Below are 13,360 nucleotides of genomic sequence, written 5' to 3' on the forward strand. Positions count from 1 at the left end.
CCACACAGCCCATGTGTACCCAGCCCCGGCCAAGCTGTGCACGTGCGGGATGCTGTGGGCACACAGGCCCCAGCGCAGCCGAACACACGCCACGACGCCCAACAAGCCCGTGCTCCTCAGCCAACTCGCTGAGGTAGAGACCAGGCTCAGGCCTGTTCTAGACGGGGAAATTGAGGCAGCGAGCACTTAGGGAACTTGCCTAGGAATGCAGAGCAGAGACTGAACCTCGGCAGAGTGCTCTGTCCCAGCCCGTGCCACCGCCTTCTGTGTCTGGGCTGGGGACAGGGCGGTGGGGACCGGCAGAGACAGACGGCATCGAGATTGGTTTAGCTGAGAGGTGACGGGACTTGGTGATAGATGCTGGGGAAGGGGGGGCTGGAGTGAGGGGCAGCTTGTGCGAGCTCCCACTCCTGATTCTGACTTGGAATACTGGGTGGGGGGCAGGAGTGTGTGTGTGTGTGTGTTAGGGACACAATGTCATTTTCTGAGATGAGAATGAGGCAAAGGGGCGGGATTGAGAGCTGCCACCGAGCTGCTTTAGGGTTTGGAGGGGCTGTGGGCACCTGAGTGGACAGAGGAACCCTCCGTCTTGAGGCAGGGAATGGGCAGAAATAGCAGTGAGGTGGGGAGGGAGGAAGCCCTGCTGCAGGGAGGAGGTGGGTGTTGGGGCAGGCAGTCTCGGGCCAGGGATGCTCTGAATAAACAAGATGCCAGAGGGAGGAGGAGGCCTTGCCACGGAGTCACGGGGTTAGAGTCATGAAATATCAGAGCTCCACAGCCCTCAGGGATCATCTATCTAATCCAACCCTCCTCCTGTGCCCATTGTACAGGTGGGGAAACTGAGGCTTAGAGAAAAACAGGGACAGGTGCCAGTGTTTTGACCTAAGCAAGCCAGCCTCAGGTAGGTGGCCAATGGGGCGCTGAAGCTCACCCGACTGGGCTGCCCTGGCTCCAGCCCCAGCTCCGATGAGGCTGGTGGCTCAAGACCCAGGGTTCAGACTACATCCACTGCCCACTCTGTTTCCACAGAACACCCCCTGCCCTGCCGCACATAGACCTCTATGTCAAAGTCTTTTTCCCTGTACTGTCCCACCCAGCAGGGAATGGGGACTGAGCCTCAGAGGTGGCTCACTAAGTTGCGGGCGGAAGTGGGACACTGCTGGCAGCCTCATCCTCTCTTCCGTACACCCCTCGCCACTCTGCGACCCCGGGGACAAACCAGGGCAGACCCCTGACTGGGAACAAGGGGATGTGGGTTCTAGCCCCAGCTCCGTCACCCACCTATCGTGCCGTCGTGCCCCGTGCTGAGCCTTGGTCTTCCCATCTGTACACAGGGTGGGCAGGGCCGTCCTGGGTGCACTTCCAGGGCTGCCATGCTGTGGCTCTCAGGACCCTGCTCGGGAAGGCGGCTGTGCACAGTTGGAATGCTGGGGTGGGGGTGGGGTGCCAGGGAGGGGCCCTGGTCTGGATGTCATGACTCAGCTCAGAGAAGGCAGCCAGCCTTAGGCCTGGGAGTGTGTGGGGGCAAGAGGCATCTGGCGGCAGGGACTGAGTCCTCCCGGCAGCAGCTGGGGGAGCACGTGAGTGAGGGCCGCACAGGCTGGACCTGGCAGAGGATGGCCGGCATGGCCTTACTCCAAGTGGGCTGAGACGTAGGTGCGCTCTTGCAGCCTGGGTGGAGGAACTTCATCCCAGGAGCCAGGGAGGACTGCAGGGTCCATTGGGTAGGGAGACAGTGGGGGGTAGAAGCCTGGGAAGGGGCTGAGGCTGTGGGGCTCCCACCTGCCACCCTCAATCCTAAGCCCCGCTCCTATCTGTTGGTGAAGGCTCAATTCTCCACCTCTACACAGTGAATCTCCCCACAAGCCTGAGGATCACATTAAGGCCAGAGAGAGAGCAACCTGGCCCAAATCACACAGCAATGCTGCTTGGTCATCCAGGCCTCACTCTGCCATGCTACTCTCGACCCAGAGGACCTTCAGGTTTCCGGGTACCTGTGAGGTCCCCCAAACAAAGCAGCAGAAAACAACTAAGTTGGGGCCTGGCATGGGCTCTAGACGTTCTGGAAGTCCAAGTGGGTAGACTAAGAGTGTCAGTTCCACGGGCTGGCATTGTGATCCCCCCACCCCTGCCCCCTCCAGCACAAGCTTGGTCCCCTCTGGCTGTCCTGCCGCACCGCCCCCCTTCTGTCTCGCCATCTGCTGTCTGTTCCCTCGGCCTGTTCTCACACCACAACCAGAGGAACCTTTCTGAAATACCTATCTGACCACGTTCTTCCCTGCACCTCTGCAGCTCCCCATTGCCCCTAGGAATGGGCCGGCTTCCTAGCTCAGCCTTGAAGAGACTAGGTGCCCCGGCCCTGCCGACAGCTCCTCATGACTGAGGAAGGGAGGTCGCTGCCCTTCCAGCTCCCCAGGGCCCAAGTGAGGCCCCCACACTCGTCACTCACTCTGTGTTTCTCTCCCCGGGAGGCCTCCCCAGGGACACAATGGAAAGAAATGACCTATTTTCTGGAAGTTCAAAATAAAACGAAACATCTGTCTGGATGCAAGCCAGGCTGATAAAGAACGGACTGCTTCGCCCCAGCCTGAGTGCCCCCCCTCCTGCCACACACCCCCTCACCCGCCAGAGTGTGTGCGCTTGGGGGTGGGGGATAACGCAGGCCCGGGGACTTGGAACAGCTCGTGGGAAAGCACTCAGTGTGTGCTTCACGGCCACTGGGGGCCCAGGGGAGGGGGCCTGGGTCCCCACACAGGCTGGGAACCGTCCTGAGAAGGAGGTCAGTGAGGGAGGGAGGCCCGCCACGTGCTCTTGTCCCCCCCACCCCCCTGCTGAGCAGACGCTTCCTGCCTTCTCTGGCGCCTCGCTGGCCTCCCTGCTCGTCCCCCATGGCTGCCCACCTCCACCCCCAGGGCTCTGCGCAGGCCCCGTGGATCCCTGGACCGGAGTCCTCTGGATCCCATCTGGACCCCCTGGAGCCCCTGCAAGATGGAACAAGGAGCTAGCAGTGCTTGAAAACAACAGGGATAAAAATAGCTCTCTCTGATTTAGTTTGTGCCACCCAATACCTGGGCTAATGACCTCAGACCCACCCACGACCTCTGGGTCGCTGCTCCCTTTCACAAATGAGGAAAGCAAGGCACAGAGTGGTTAAATCATTTGCCTGTGGTCACAGAGCTTGCCAGTGGCCGAGTCAGTGCGCAGTCCTGGGCCGACTGACCCCAGAGCACGCTGGCTCCACGCCCACGTCACAGCCTCCCTAAGGCAGGAGGTAAAGAGGACAAAACCACGCCTGGCACACAGCACAGGCTCAATCCGTGAGCCACGCCCGCTTGTCCTATCCCCTCTGCTTTCTGACCTCGCCTGTCAGTCCAGGCTCTCCTCGGAGTGGGGTGAGGCTGAAGCCGAAGAACAAGGCGGGAGCCACACCACCTTTCACAGAGCCCTACGACCTTGGGGCTGGGACGGGCCCCAAATACTCCCTACTCGTGTCTCTCCCTCCCTCTCTGCAAACCAAGGGGTTGTGCCGTCCACGGTGGCACACCTCCCATGGCCAGGGTCTCACCACCCCATCCATCACCCAGTCCGTCCTTGGACGGCTCAGGATCCTCAGAGGTCAGGCTATTCAAAAATGTTCATTACATTGGGGATTTTGTTTTGTCCTCACAAGAGTCCTGTGACAATCGTTATTTCCCTTTCACGAGGAGGAAACTGAGTCTCAGAGAGGTCTGGTAACTTGCCCAAGGTGACACAGCCAGTAAGCCATGAAGCTGGGATGCAAACTCAGGCTAGCCTGACTCCAAACCTATCTTCTTAACCGTCACGATAGACTGCCTGTCTCCCGCCCAGAAACAGGTCTGTCCACAGGGCAACAGGACTACCTGAGTTTACCCTAATGGGGTCCATACAGAATCCAGGCTCTCAAAGACCGAAGGATCCTGAGGTCAGAGTCCTAGCCTTCCCTTGCTGATGTGCACAGTGAGCAAGGGGCCTGCCCCAGCTCACCCAGTAATTTGAAAGTCAAGCTAGGGATAGAGCTCAGATCCTCTCTGCAACTTCACTGCCCAGCCTGAGCGTGAGCACATGGTGGAGGAGACGAATGTCCTTGCTGAGGACAGCCTGGGTCTGGCGGGGCCGTGCCCCAGCAGTAAATGACCTGCCCTGAGGCCTGTCCCGAGGGCCTTGGAGATGGAGCACGAGATGGAGCGTGCAGGCAGTCAGACTAGGTGTGTGGCCAGCTCTGCCACAGGCCCGCTGTGCTCGGGGTCCCGGCCTGCCCCTGCTGGGGCCCCAGCACCTCGGCAGCTGCAGAGTTCCGGGCCTCCACCATCCCTCGCTGCCCCCCAGAGCCTCATCTCCGGCCGGTGCCATGGCAACGGAGAGCCCAGGTCCTGGCAGCCAAAGGAGCCCCTGAGAGGGGTCCCAGGCTGAGGCTGGGGAGGGGGTTGCGGCAGACGCAGACAAGCAAACCTTCTGTTCCCCGGGCTGCTGCCAGCCCGGGATCAGCCCTGGGCCAGGGTGGGGGCCCCAAATAGAATGGGTTCTCAGAGCCAAGTGGGCAGGGGGCAGGCAGGCCTCAGGCCATTTGTCCTGACCCACCAGCACGTGGCCTGCCCCCACCAGCCCTGAGCCGAGGACCGCAGGCGGGCAGAGCGAGCTGGCTAACGAGAAACCCTGCCATTAATTGGAGCCAACGCAGAGCATTGAGATTCCCCTCAGAGCCCTCGGGGTGGCAGAGCCAGAGGGGAGAAAACTCCCACATTTCACTTCCCTCTCCCTTTCTCAGCGTCTGTCTCTTGCCCCTGTCTCCAGTCCTGTACCTCAATTCTCCCACGGACCGTTACTCCACTTCTCTGGGCCTCAGCTTTCCCGTCTGGAAGTCGGGGCTCATCACTGAGCTGGGGAGGCCACTGAATGAGTTCATACAAGTAAAATGCTTAGAACAGGGCCTGGCACACAGCCCTGTGCCAAGTCAGTGGCCTCGTTCTTCTTCCTGCGCTCACGGGAGAGTAAGTCACTCGCTTGCTCGCCCGGCCAGTGAGTGCACAGCCCAGGCCCCCTGGCCAGGCTTGTCAGCAAAGGGATGCCTGTGATAAACGAGATGGTGGGAAAGCCGCCTCCAGAAGGACTCCTTAGGAAGGGGTAGCTGCATGTTATTGGTACTGCCAGCGGGCTCAGCTGGTGGGGTGTGGGGTGTGCCCCTAGCACAGTCAGGGATTTAAAGGCTTACCCAGGACCAGGACCCAAGTCCAGTGACTCCCAGTTCCCTGTCTGCCAACCACTTCCTTCCTGTACGTTTGCCTTAGTCCTTTCACTAGATTCCCCACAAATGAGGAAACACACCTAACCATTTTTTCAGATGCCTCCAAATTCCTAATACGGAAGTAGGCTTACAGTAGATGCTTACTAGATGCTTACACACCATAAGGGATCAAATAGCCTTGTAGGGTCAGCCCTTCTGATCTCCAGGCCTGGGGCCTCAGCTGTCCCCTAATACCTCGGGGTTCACTAGGCTGGGGAGCTGGCATGGGCAGGCGATGGTGACTCCCTCCAGGGTGGTGATGGGATGGGCGAGGTTAGAGGGCAAGAGGGGACCCTGATGCCAGCAAACTGTGCCTGGTGCCACCCAGGGCACCAAAAGCACATGGGAGCCCCACCAGGGTAGGGGCAGCAGTCCCGCTCTGAAGCCACTTAATCCAGGTCCAAGGTAAGTAAGTGCCAGCTCTCCTACCTCATCACTGTGTGAGCTCTCTGACTTTAACTTCCCAAGTCCCAGTTTCCAGGAAAACGACACAAGAGACTTCCTTTTCCATTGCTGTGAGGGGTAGCGATGATGATGAAAAGCACCTGTCATGTAATTGGTGCTCAGTAAATGGCAAGTGTCATGAATATGGGATTCTTCCAGTTGGGAGGGGGCGGCCTCCAGCTCGGCCCCCAGCTCAGCCTCCAGGGTTTAGTTGGGTTCTTTGGGGGATGATGCCAGGGAAGGGTATCCCACGGTGGTTCTGTGTGGGAAGTGGGAGAGCTCAGGGCATCAGGGAAAACAGCAGGGGGAGAACTCTGACGTCAGAAATCAGGGCTCTTTAGCAAAGAGGTAGGGAAGGGCTCACGTCTGACACAGGGAGGGAAGGCAGAGGTCACTTTGGGAAAGGCTTGGGGTCCTTGGTGAGGATTTAGGCTTTGCCCTGGAGGCACCAGGAAGCCAACTGTCCAGCCAGCCAGCAGTGTGTTTCTCCATCTCACCCCTGCATTATTTATCACTATGACACTATGCATTCAGCAGACAGACTGCAGTGAGGGAACTCATAAGGGTACAAATACAGGTAGGAGGGGGGTAGCCCACAGTCAACCGCATCAGACGTGAGCCTTTCCCTTCAAGCCCCATGCCCCGAGCCACGGCTGTGACGGGTTTGTAAAGCTGAGCCCTGCCCTATGGACTGACAATGGAATCCACCCCCATGCCCAACTGACGTTCAGCTTCAGGGGTGGAGACTCTGACCCACCAGCTGGTTCTCCTTCCCAGAAAGGAAGGCTACTGAGGCGGCAATGAGGATTTGAAACAGCCACGGAAGCCTGGCAGGGGCTAAGGGCAAAGCGGGATGGAACATCTGGGGTCACTGAGCTGCCCCCTTGGCCTCTCCCTCACTTATATATATGGCCACAATGGAGAAGTGACGTGGGGAGAGCTGTGGATCCACAAAACTACCCTGGGGGGTTCCCACCCCTCATGGAAATGGCATTTCCTCTTCAGCCCAAACTCTGCCCTGTGACCTCAGCCCAGGGAGAACTGGGGCTGAGGGAGCCTCGGATGGCAGAGGTGGATAGTGAGGACACAGCACGTGCGTGGCTGGGTCCCAGGCTCGGGGCTACCACTGACCATCTGCACGACTGGACCTCTCTGCTGGAGCAGCCCTTCTCTGGACCTCAGTTTCCTACCTGTACAAGAAGGAAGTTGAACCAGGTGACCCCCAGAGGCCTTTTCATCTCTGACCTTCAAGGACTGACTCCCTGGCCCTGCTGCCCCCACCTCCCAAGGGACGATCATTCCCATCACAGGGTGGAGAAGATGGTACCTCTGGCAGATGAAAGGTTTCGGGCAGCTGGGACATCAAATAGCCCTGATCTGAAGCGAGGACAAGAGAAGGTATTAATGCAGCTAAAGCAATATACTTTGATTTTCAGCCTCCTGCGCTAGGCTGGGGGCAGGGTGCCCCAGAAAGCATCTGGAAGGGGGTGGTCCCTGGGGGTTCAGGAAGCCCTTTTGCCTGAAGCTCTGGGTCTGAAGTCTTGGGAGGGTCTTATGATGGCTCCTACACTGGAAGCAACAAGTGTGTAAATTCCACACCCTCTCCCACCTGGACTCTGCATCGATTCTCTCACCTCTGGACCACATCATTCGTCCATGTACCATTGGGCCAAAGCTCTTCTTCCTCTTGAAATCAGGGCATAAGAGATTTGAAAAATTGGCATTGGAAGGGGCCTAAAGGCTCACAGCATCCACACATACACACCCCAACAGGCAAATTTTCCTACCCTCCTTCCTCTGTACCCCAGGAAAATGGGCACATGGGCTCTGCAGGAACATGTCCTCGGAGCTCCCCAAGAAACTGAGTGCATTAACGAATGGGCTGTTCTAATTGTAGAAAGTTTCTCCTCTTTATTGCAGGTTACAGTTTTCCATTAGTGATCATCGATCCTGACCTCTTTCTGTAACGGGTAAAGAAAGGGTAAGAAAAAATCCTTTCATTGTGAAGTTAAATATGCATGATGCCTGAGTACACAACAGGGCTTGTGTGGCTGCCAATCTGGGCTGGCGGGGCTTGGAATCCTGGAATTGTTTTAGGCCTGGAAGGAGCTCAGAGATCATCTTGTTCAACCTCCTGGTCTTACTGATGGGAAAACTGAGGCCCAGAGAAGGACTGACTCAGCCAGCACACAGGATGGGTTCCAGGGTCTGACGACCACCTCTGGAACTCTGAGAGGACCCCACAGCTGAGGCACATTCTCAGAGTTAATGCTGGATGCCCAGAGGTGGCCCTTGCCCTACCCAGCTTCTCGTCTAGGGCTCTGGAGTCACAAACACCTGGATGCAAACCCCAGCTCTACCACTTCCTAGCTGTGGGACCTTGGGCGACTGACTTAACCTCTCTGGGCATCTCCTCATCTGTAAAACAGAGAGAGTTTATATCTGCTCTTGGAGGTTGCTGTGATGATTATATTAGTTTGACAAATATTTATTAAGCACTTTCTGAGTGCCAGGCATATTCAAAGCCCCAAGGAACACAGCAGTGAACTTCACAGTAATGGAATGGGAGGCACAATGAAAGCACTCAGGGATGGCTGGCCCCTGTCATCTCACTCTGCCCACACTGCTTCCCAGCTGAGGGGCTATGAACTCTGCCTTGGGGAGGCCCCCAGGAAGGCCTATGGAAAACAATGGAGGAAGATCTCCCCGCATTCCGAGGGCCCACTGCCTGCAGGGTTCTGAAACATGTACAAGGAAGTAAGGTGGGCACCGAGGGCATTTCAGGGCAGTCTAGGGCCCCTCTCCTTTCTTCCTCCCTCCCCACCACACTCAGCAGCCCATCCTGAGCTAAACACCAAGTCCCCTCCTCCGGGCCAGAAGGCAGCTGGTCTCAGAGCCAGACCGTGCCTGGAAGGTGGAAGTGGGACTTTAGAATACCCGTGGTGTCCCAGTCCCTTCGGTGGGCATAGCCCTTTGTGGATCCCAGACTAATTTCACTGCTGAGTCCTGTGCGGGAGGAAGGGAGTACAGCCCGCTCTTAGCCAATGACCATGAGGCCCAGCCCTGAGACAGCCCGGCAGGAGCTGCCAAGCACCCTACCTATGTTATACCCACAGAGCCTACATGCCTCCCAGCTGCTCCAAGACTGATGCCAAGAGTGACAGAGCGCCGGCCCAGGCTCACACAGCCAGCCAGGAGCCAACAGGGGTTAATGCACAGTCCTCTGATGCCCAAACCTGATGTGGTTTACCCATGGTACCCACTGCCTTCCGAATGTGGATGCTGCCCAGAAAAAGGATATGGGGACCCGAGGTTGGCCACACAGTGGACTTGAGTCGAGCCAGGGCAAACGCCCGGTCTTGACTGAATCCACGGTGTTTTCCGCTGTCCCACATCTGTGGGCAATTACAAGCCTCAGCTTTTCTTCCCACACAGGAGGGAGGGCTGCCTGATCATCACTGAAGGGAAGGTGCTGGCCAGATGGCCTCCTTCCTCACTCAGGACCAGGCTAGGCTCCGGGGGGACCTGGGAACAGGTGGGACGTGACGCTGAACTTACCGCTGCGGAAAGGGCTGGAGCCAGGAACAGCCTCTGGGGGAGGATGGAGACTCTCTCCTTTCTGACCTGGGGCTCCCTGGGTAGCAAGGGGTTATTAAGTCTTTGGTTTCAAGCAGACCTGGGCCTAAGGACCAACTCTAACTGTGTGACACTGGGAAAGTCGCATAGCCTCTCTGAGTCTTGGTTTTTCCTTGTCTGCAAAACAGGGGTAACAACAATACGGATTCCCAAGAGCTGCCGTGGGGGTTACAAGGTGCGTGGGGTCCCGGGCTCTGCACCTGGCACAGGGCAAGCGCTCCGCGGTAGTGACCAACGCGGCCCTCCATCCCCGAGCCCTGTGGACCCAGAGCCTCTTGCTCGGAGGCAGGGGAGGACTGCCTGCCTTCAGATATCTGGCTAGAGGCCTCTGTAGAGCACTCTGGGATTGCAGAGACAGGCAGGGACACTCCTCCCTGTTTGACATAGAAAAATGCAGTCTGGAGGAACAGCGTGATGTTCTGGAAGGGCACCTGAGGGAAGGGAGAGGCCTGTTCACATTTGGGAACAGAAAGTCTTCAGTGAGCCCCTCCTACCTTTCACCAGCACATTTGCTCAGTTTCACTGCCCCCTGCACATGCTGGGGACAGAAGACAAGATGGGGGAACCTGGGGCCCAAATGATCTCTGATTGTGCACACAGAGCACAAAGAGGAAGAGAAGCCCAAGCAACCAGGCAAAGGGCATGGCAAGCACTTGGAACACTGGAAGAACCCCGGAAGGCTGCCTGGAGGAGGTGAAGTCGGGAAGGTCCTTGAAGGAAAATGGAGGCGATGAGGAAGGACGTTCTCACAGGCAGCATTGTGCATACTCCTCCTGGGAGCCCTGGGACCTGACCGGCAAGAACACAAGGCCCAAGTCTGGAGAAACGGGGCAGGGAGCTTATTATCTCCCAAAATGGGGCAGGGAGCTTATTATCTCCCCGAGCTCTGCAACTTAACTAGCACTGTGAAACAGTTTTGTAGCTGCCGTGAACCTCACGTGTAAAACCGACATAAAATCTGTCCCTGCCTCGGAGCTGCTGGTGAGTTAGTTACGTGAGATCATGCCCATAAAGCACTCCGCACGGTCCTGACATGCAGTAAGTGTCAATCAGTGGCAGGCTACTATTAGGAGTTGGGGCTTTCTATAGGGGAGAATCAAAGAAGGAATCGTGATCAGATTCATGTTTTAGGATGGAGTGAAAGCAGCGTCCGGAAGGAGGGAGGCAGCAAGGCAGCCTGAGCAGCTGCCTGGGTCCAGAGGGAAGGGCCCAGGCAACCGACTCTCCCTTCTTCATAGAGGGGGCCCCCCACATCTGACGGCCGGTCCCAGGCCCCCAGCCCCACAGCCCCAGCTGCGTGACCATGATCGCTGGGCTAGGCCTGCCACAGCCCCCTTGCCTTCGCGCTTTCCCAGCCACTGGGGGTTTGGAAGGACATCTTAGGAATCTGGAAAATTTGCAAATCCATTTAAATCCCCAGAGGTTGCCTGGCGGCCGACTGGCCTAGAGCCAGACAGATTCTTAAGGATAAGGCTTGAGCCCAGAGACAGGGGCCATGGTTCTGAGGTCCCCTAAACCCTGCTAGATCCCCTTTCCATGGACCCTGCTTGCTGCCTCCCAACTCCCCTCTCAAGCTTCTTCCAGCTCTCCCCGGCCCCCTCAGGCGGTGCTATGTTTTAGAGGCCCTCAGTCTGCACCCAAAATTTTCTGAGGTTCATTTGATGAAAGCAGGGGGCAGCAGGGCTGTGGAGACCGGGGCCACCCACCCTAGAAGCAGCCTGAGCAGGAGAGGAGAGAACTGGCTCCTCCAGCCCTGATGTCGCCCACAGCCTCCCAGCCTCCTCCCATCTGGTTTTGTTAAAAATATTTTTCATTTTTTGACCTACCCAAGAAGGCACAGACTGGAGCAAGGGGACAGGACAAGGGGCTGGGGACCCCCTTCTCCCAGCACTTACCTTGATGCTGCTGCCTTAGGGTGTGGGCACAGTCCTGAGCTCTGGGCTCTCACCCCCTCCAGGGAGTCCTCCTCACTGACCTCTCATTAACAGAAAGACTTTGCTGGACCCCAAATGGGGCAGCGGCTGGGCAGAAGGGCAGGGAGGACAGCTGCCGTCTCCAGGAGCCTCGGGAGAATGGAGGGAGTGGGGGGCTGCAGGGGTGAGGAGTGGCCTCACTCCCAAAGCATCCTTCTGGAGGAGCCGGGCTGCCAGGAGGGGCCGCCCTGGGTCTGGCCGGCTGTGCTGCCGGGCACAGGCTGCTGCCCGGCGCCGCTGGTCAGAGGGGCCGGTTCTCTCCTTGCTGTCCTCCTCCTCTCTGCCTCCAACTTGTTCCCAGAGGGATCCTGGGTCCCAGACGGGATGGGCAGGGACTGCGGGCGCTGGCAGCCCCACGAGCTCACACCACTGTGGGCTTCCCTGCCCCCCCCACTTTGGGGGAAAGGCTGCAGGGCCGCCTCTGATTGGCTCAGCCGGGAGAAGGGGGGCGAGGGGGCGGGGAAGGTGGACGCGTGTGTCTGTTTTCAATTTCAGTTTCTTCCCCCCTCTCTTTCTTTTCCCCCAAGTTTCTTGTTTTTCTTCCTTTTTTCCCCTCTGCTTGCTCCCTCCGTCGCCTGCTCTCTCAGGATGTGAGGGGATATTTAGAAATTCCGCAGCCCACGCCAACCGCTGAGTCACTTTTATTAAAAAGTGGCCTGACCCCACCTCCCTGATGCCTTGCCGTGGCACCTGGGGCGGACTCTCTTCTCCGTGCCTCAGTTTCCCCATCTATAAAGGCAGCTCTGATCACCAGTGTGATTGATTCAGTCAACAGCCATTTATTGAACAAGCATGTTGAGCACCTACTATGTGCTAGTCACTGTGCTGGGTCTTGGGATGGGGTAGTGAGTAAGACACAGTCCCTGACTCCAGGGCTGCCCAGGCTAGTGGGAGGGACAACGATGCACAGGCAGGTCCCCAAAGAAGGGCAGGGGTGCTGAGAGTGCCTTTCACTGACACTTTTTGGTATCAAGTCACTTTTCAGAAGAAGAAACCCAAGGCACGGGCGTGGATTGGCGCAGAGAGAGAAGGAGACCTGCCCGATGTCACCCAGTGTACTTCAGATTTCCAAACATATTCCTTCCTATCATCTCACAGCCCCTCGAGTATCAGGAAATGATTATTTCCCCATTTTATAGACAATGAAACAGAAGCCCAGAGGAGTGAACTGAGCCTCCCAAGCTCACACGGCAAGGGCAGAACTGGCGCGGATGGGGTCTCCTGAGTTACATGATGGAGCAGACACAGGTGATCTGACCCCAGCGGGAGCCCCACATTGCAGAGCAGACTGGGCCTTCTGTCCTGCCTTCTTCCTTCTTCCTGCTAATGTTCCATTGCCAGCCTCTTGCCCTCCCTTCCCTACTAGGGTCTGCCAAGGCTCCTCCAAAACCTGGTTGGACCTCTCGTGCCCTCCATTTAGTCTGCCCTCATTTCCTCAGACCAGAAGACGCCTCTAGTCACAGACTCTTGGCCCTTAGATGCCCAAGGGCATGATTTTAAAAGGGTTTAGAGAGTTGAGGTGAGTCACCCTCTGCCCTGACACTGTATGCACATGGAAACTTGAGTCCCAGAGAGGGAAAGAAAGGTGTCCCAGGTCACACAGGTAGACCCTGACTCTGCCCAGGGCTCCTTCTGTCTTACCTGCTGCACCTCTGTCTACCCCCTTCTTCTTCTGGGCCTCACCTTGGGGCCCTGTTCACATGGCAGCAGTGTTCACCTGAGCTGGGATTTTATGCCAACTACAATAGCATATCTTGAGGTCATTTCTTGGTCTTATCTGAGTGGGGATTTCTCAGCAGAGCATCTGGGCTGGGCCACACAGAAGGAAGAGTCCTCGGATTGGCCCTAAGCCATGGCGTGCAGGCTTTTTGATTATCAGTCAATTATCAGAGAGGGGTCCCAGCCCAGTGTGGTAGCAGTGGAATCGTAGGGGATTACAGGGGGACTCCAAAGACCGCAGGGTCAAGCGTACACTGGAATTTCTTATGCCTGAAGGCTCCATGAG

The 13,360-nt window shown here is 57.4% G+C and overlaps 1 protein-coding gene across 2 annotated transcripts in view; it reads right to left on the reverse strand.

The window, feature by feature from the left end:
• Nucleotides 1-11,731, reverse strand: part of PDGFRB (platelet derived growth factor receptor beta) — a 36,467-nt gene extending 24,736 nt beyond the window's left edge. The window contains exon 1 of one of the 2 annotated variants that reach the window (XM_032395301.1): nt 11,278-11,731. The gene's annotated coding sequence lies outside the window, so the exon portion shown is untranslated. Of the gene's footprint in view, nt 1-9,304; nt 11,258-11,277 lie in introns of those variants that run through there. The other variant, XM_032395302.1, reaches the window with a different exon arrangement.
• Nucleotides 11,732-13,360: the final 1,629 nt, after the last annotated feature.

This window comes from Phoca vitulina, unplaced genomic scaffold, assembly GCF_004348235.1.
Source record: "Phoca vitulina isolate PV1807 unplaced genomic scaffold, GSC_HSeal_1.0 scaffold83, whole genome shotgun sequence".
Lineage (NCBI taxonomy): Eukaryota > Metazoa > Chordata > Mammalia > Carnivora > Phocidae > Phoca > Phoca vitulina.